The 6310-nt window shown below is 37.6% G+C and overlaps 1 pseudogene; it reads right to left on the bottom strand.

The window, feature by feature from the left end:
- Positions 1 to 936: 936 nt before the first annotated feature.
- Positions 937 to 6310, bottom strand: LOC102594171 (synaptotagmin-5-like; annotated as a pseudogene).

Raw genomic sequence — 6310 nt, 5'->3', positions numbered from 1 at the left:
CCATTAATCAAGAACATTAACTTGCAATCAAATGTGTATTTCTCTGATTCGTTTGATGATATTTTTCTCTATTTCAGGAAAAGTTTGACTGTGATAACATGAATGATCAAAGGGATAATGTTTTGCAACATATGAGAAAGCTTTGGAACAATTGGAGAGGATCGTTGCACAAGAATATGAAATCCAAGTCATTGCACGAGGTTCTAAAAGATGTGCCGATAGGAGTAGACAAGAGTGATTGGGAATGGTTGGTCAAGGAACATTTTTTATCTGATAAGTTTAAGGTATGATTGCATAGCTATTGATTAATATCATTTTATTTCCAAGTCACATATGATTACTGTTTTGGAATAGTTCTTTTGATTAAATGATTTCATTTGTGATCAAGAGGATACAAAGTAGTTACAAAAGTTAATTTAAGAATAAAAATAGAATCATTAAACAAGCTTGTGATAATTTCAGCTTGTGTTGTTAATGCAGAAATCAAGTACAAGAAACACAATCAACAGGTCTAAGTTGTGTATGCCTCATCGTACGGGTAGCAAGCCTATAAGAGAGATTATTTACGAACTGGTAAATAAATCATGAAACCCTATAAGGAAACCTCCTTTTTGTATAAAAGATCTTATAGTACTTACTTTTTTATTATTATTAAGGGAGGCAAAAATGGTAATCTAAGCTGTCTTTCTATGATAAGTTTATTTTAGAGGGTAGACAGTCTTTAGTTGTACTACTTTCCATGATTGAACGAGACTACATGCTTATAGAAATTTATGCATATCTCTGTTTTAATCAGGATGTATTCCTTTGTTCTGAACTGAGTTCCTTTCCTGCATGTTCACCTTTAGTATTTGTGTTGCGTGTTTAATCCTTACTGTGTTATAGTTTTAGAATAATTATCTCTAAACTTGTTGAACTTTCTTTTTTTTTGAAAAATTACTCAATTTTTATTCTTGTCCAGCTTCAACTTCAGCTTCTCTTCAAAAGTTTCATAGCTTTACAGTATCTCTCTTCTGTTTATAATAAATCATGTACAGAAAATATTTGATTATACGTGCTGTCGTTCCCAGTCAATTAGGGAATCAGAGAAATTTTACTCCCTGTACAAAACTAACAAAAATATAAAACTGAAGTTTGATGTTCATCACTGGTAGTCTCTGTATATTGGTTGTGGATTCCATTTGAGATGCAAGTTCAGTTTCCCTGATTTAACCTCAGCTAATTCGTACGAGTCTTTGTATTCACCTTCAATTAGAACCCTTTTTAAAGTCAGTATGCATTTTCCCATGAAATCCTTTCCAAATTTGTCATGGTCCCAGACTTCCAGCATTAACATGTCATGTAATCCGTCCTCAAGAACAAAGTCAAAAGTTTGATTCCATATCGGGTTTAGACTTTCATTTACAACCCTGGTTTTACTCTTGATTTGAGCCTTCTTCATGATCAGAACGACTTAGGGGTCAGCCTTCCCCCCTATATCAGCTGGGGGCAGGTCATTACCTGATACCACGGAAACAGAAAGTACCCCTCGTACTATTACCTCTCTTCTATTGTTGATTTCACTTCCGTTTGGACTAACTTCTTTTCCTTCTGCCGAGTTTTTAAGAACCCTCTCTAATGAAGTCATTGACTCATTCTGAGAAAAAAGCTTACTTAGCCCATTGTTCATGCCATTTCGGGCAGTACAATAGCTCCAAGTGCACCTGGACCCTATTTTTCTTATCTCTCTGAATTTCCAAATCTTTCACCAACTTCAACCAGATATCCTTCGCTTTACCAGGCTCAAGCTCATTCAAACAGATATGGGAACATCCAATTAGTTCAGCTGACTGAAGCCCTTCATCGTCATAGATTTTTACCACCAAGTGTTGTGTCAATGGATCTTCGACTACGAACTGAAAATGCTCATATTCCAAATTGGGTTCAAATCATTGTTAGCTCTTCTTCATTCTGTCTCGTAGAGGGCCTACATATAATACAACAAAAGGATTAGATTTTCCAATGATATCTTTATTTGTTAATTCCTTTGCTTGAACAAGTTTCATCTACAATACTCCGGTAGGCTGGTCACTATAATCCCCAAGTAAAATGGGAATAACTTTTCGTACTGGCCACATGATAGAGTCTTCAACAGCGTTCCGGATGGTTCCCTCAATTGCATCAGAAAGGCCAGGAATTGCTGTCATGTCACCACCAATTACTTAAGCGTAAAATCCAGCTTTTTCTTCTGCCTTGGAGAATAGCATACAACTCCGAAGCAAGGAAACTCATCAACAAGTGGCCTGAAGATGAGCCTGAAAATACCAGTAAACCCAATGTTTTTCACCTGCACTGGTAATGCTACACCTACATAAGTCTTGATATCGAGTATTATGCTTGGATTCCCATCCCATTGCATCTCTAATTCCATAGTTATACCCTCACTTCCATCTTCAATAATAGAAATCCCTGTGAATTGTGGAGCAACTGTACCAAGAATGAACTTTGAAAAAAATCACAGGCCTATATTGTTCCAAAATTGGCTCCACACTTTGACTTTACTAGTTCTGATGCTGATGAGAATTATGCAGTGCCAACTTTTGGGCTCTTTGGTGATTAAATGATTGATTTATACTTTAAAAGTTATAAGTTATAGCTATCCGGCATTCTGTTACGAATTGACCTCAATTTTTTTTTTTTAACAGATGAAGAATGTGATAAAGATTAAAGAGCGTGTTCTTGAAGAATTGTGGTGCCAGCTGAAAAGAAAGATTATATTTTTATTGTTGGTGCAGATCTAGAGACATTTTAACCTGTGCAGCTATTTCATTTTCTCAATTTTTAGGATTCGATAGATGTCGAACATGTATGTTTTATAAACTTATGTCGAACATCTATGTTATTTAGATCTTATGATGAACATCTATGTTTTTTAGATACCGTTGAACACACATTTATATGCAATTTTTCCAGTATATTTTCGTTCATGGACAAAACAATTATGTAAATTTTATATTAAATTTTTATGGCTTGTAGAAAAAAAAGAAATGATATTAAGATCCGGAACTGCTCGAGGAACATAAAAACTATATATAATTATTTGATACTAAATTTGTAAAACAAACTTTGTCGTTAAATTTATTAAAAGCAACGAAAGGAATTTAAACTTGGTCGGTAAAAGTAATGTAATCAATGAAAGAATCTGACCACTAAAAGTACTTGTAACGACTGGAAATTGTGGTTTTACTTCAATGTTTTAACGACCAAATGACCATCAACGAAGGGAATTTTGTGGTCGTTGTTAGTAAATGTAGCGACCGGATTTATCGTTGTCGCTAAGTGATATCTAACGACCGGCAATGCAATCCGGTCGGTAACCTTTAACGACGGAGCTTTTAACGACGGGCGACGACCAATTTTTTGCTCGGTCGTTATAGACCTTTAACGACTGGATATGGACTTTTAACGACCGAATTTCCTTTCGATAAAAGTCATTTTTCTTGTAGTGTAAGAGACATGGCGTTTCAATTCGGTGAAAATATTCTTCTTAAGGTATCACCCATGAAAGGGGTGATGAGATTTGGTAAGAAAGGTAAGATAAGTTCTAGATACATTGGTCCATTTGAGATTCTTGAATGTGTAAGACCGGTAGCGTATAGATTCGCTTTACCTTCTAATTTATGAGGAGTTCATCTGGTATTTCATGTGTCCATGTTGAAGAGATATCAAGGTGACGAGAATTATATCATAAAGTGGGACTCAATTGTGTTAGACAAAGATCTCTAATATGAGGAGGAACCGATTGCAATTCTTGATTGTGATGTGCGTAAGTTGAGGACCAAGGACATTAAGTCCTTGAAAGTTCAATGGAAGCATCATCCAGTTGAGGAAGTTACTTGGGAAACCAAGTGAGATATGTGAGACAAGTATCCCCAATTGTTCATCGATTCAGGTACCATTCCATTCCTTCCTTAGCCTATTTTTCCTAAGTTTGTCACTCGGGGACGAGTGATGGGTAAATTGGTATCTATTGTAATGACCCGTTCCCGTCGTTATAGAAAAGCCAATGGAAAAAAATTTGGGGTCGAAAATCTTTTTCGTAGTATTTGGATTTTCCTAACCTACTTCGAATTTGGACGAAATCAGAGTCTTTGAGGTGTAGAGAAATCTGGTAACAATCGGCTGAGTTGTTTTTGATTTTGATGACATAAGTAGTTAGATAACTCGTTAATGAACCCGTACAACTTCATAGAATTGAATTCGGGCGAGTAGAACTCCCGGAATCGATCTTAGCGTAAAGGGTATTTTCTTATCGTCGTGGGTTAGACGTATGTTGTGAAATGGGATTTTGAAATTATTTTAAATAGCTCACTAGTTCGTAAATACCGCTTTGGCACTGGGTTTTGCCGCTCTGGCAGGGTCGCTACAGTGGGGTGAGGGTTGTTGTGGCAGGGTCGACGCGATTTAAAGTAGTTAATAACCCTTAAACGACCTTATTTGACACTTTTTTATTTTTAGAGCTAAGGAACTAACCCCAGGCGACTCCTACTCATTTTTGACCATTTTTGAGGATAAAGGTAAGCTTTTCACTCCCCAAATCCATTTTTCAATCCGTAGAACGTAGTAGAATGGGTGAATATTGATGGGGGAGGGATTTGTTATAGATTCTATGGTGGAAATAACCCTAATTTGGATAATTGGGATCATCGGTTTGATCTAGGGTTCATAGAATTGTTATATTTAGGGTAATTAGCAATTATTTGTTGACTCTCATGTTATTATGATTGTTCGTAGACCAAAAACAAGCGAAACGAATCCGGAAAGGGAAGGATCAAGTTTCATAGGGTTTCAAGCTTGTTTCGAGGTAGGTGATGATTGTGATTCCATGATTGTGTGATGTATGTTTGTTCTTGCTTCATTATGATACATGTATGTATATGAATGGTGCATTACAGATCACACTTATTGTAAATGAGATAGATGAATTAGCATTGCCATGAAATCATGACTTAAATGTATGGTCTTTAGGATATACTTGTGATTGTTATTGTGGTGTGTTGAATGCGATCGGTTGCCACATTCCGACATAACTAACTTGGATTGGTTGCCACATTCTGGCATAACTAACTTGGATCGGTTGCCACGTTCGACATAATTATTGGATCGGATACCACGTTTCGGTATGCTAACAGTTTGAGTTTGGGTTCCGTGAGAGGACTAATGATGTGATATAAAATATGAAGTTGTTCGTAATATTGATAATAATGTATATGTCAGATATATATGCATGTGATTAAACTGTTGTCTTGACTTGCTTATGTTGCACTAGTGGGGATAGCCGCGTGATCTTACCAGTACACTGTGGGTGTGTATTGATACTGCACTTGATATTATTTTGTGGAGTGTAGGGCATCTTCAAGCGGCTATTGACAGACCTCGCTTAGGAGATCAATAATCGTTCGAATTCAAGGGTGAGCCTATTCTTCAAGGCTACCATGGGTTCTGTTTCGTCTATGTCCACTATTTCCAGACTTAGACATTTGTTTTAGTTAGTTGATTAGTTTATTAGACTGGATTTCATTCCTTCTTGTTTTGACTTGGTTCATTGTTAGATGTTTTGGTACATTGACTTTCAGTTTCTTGGCATTACTTCCTCATTGTTAGTTATTATTGTTAAACTTTTGTTAGAGTTTATGGGAACACTATTTCTTTCCTGTTTTCGTTTACTTAATGGCCTTAGTTTTGGATTAGTTGCTTGCCTTGGGTTGGATTAGTGGTTCTCCCACCGGAGAGTTAGTGTGGGTGTCGATCACGATGGTTGGGGTCGAAACATTATGACAGAGGCAGGCGGTATGGAGGTGATTTTGGATATGGCAGCGGTGGTGGGAAACGGGGTGGAGGTGGCGGTAGGTATGGTGGAAGTGGTTGAGTAGGAAGTGGGTGTTACAATTGTGGGGAAGATGGTCATTTCAGAATGGAATGTGGCCAAGGTTCGAAAGATGGCCATATCCATCACCTTGGCTACATTCCCTTGCAAAATGACCATTTTCCCCACACTTGTAACACTCACTTCCTCCTCCACCACCACCACCATACCCACCGCCACCTCCACCATACTTCGCACCACCGCCGCCATATCCACCATCACCTCCATACCAGCTGCCACTGCTGTAACTACCTTCCTCACCACAATAACTCCCACCTCCACATCCATATCAACCACCACCACCATAGTGATCGCCTCCACCATCATGGGATCCTCCTTTGACAGGAGCACCATCTGATCGGTAACATTGACAGCCTTAGTACGACCGTAATTCCCATATTCCAT

This window comes from Solanum tuberosum, unplaced genomic scaffold, assembly GCF_000226075.1.
Source record: "Solanum tuberosum cultivar DM 1-3 516 R44 unplaced genomic scaffold, SolTub_3.0 scf00347, whole genome shotgun sequence".
Lineage (NCBI taxonomy): Eukaryota > Viridiplantae > Streptophyta > Magnoliopsida > Solanales > Solanaceae > Solanum > Solanum tuberosum.
This window is presented reverse-complemented; position numbering and strand designations above follow the sequence as displayed.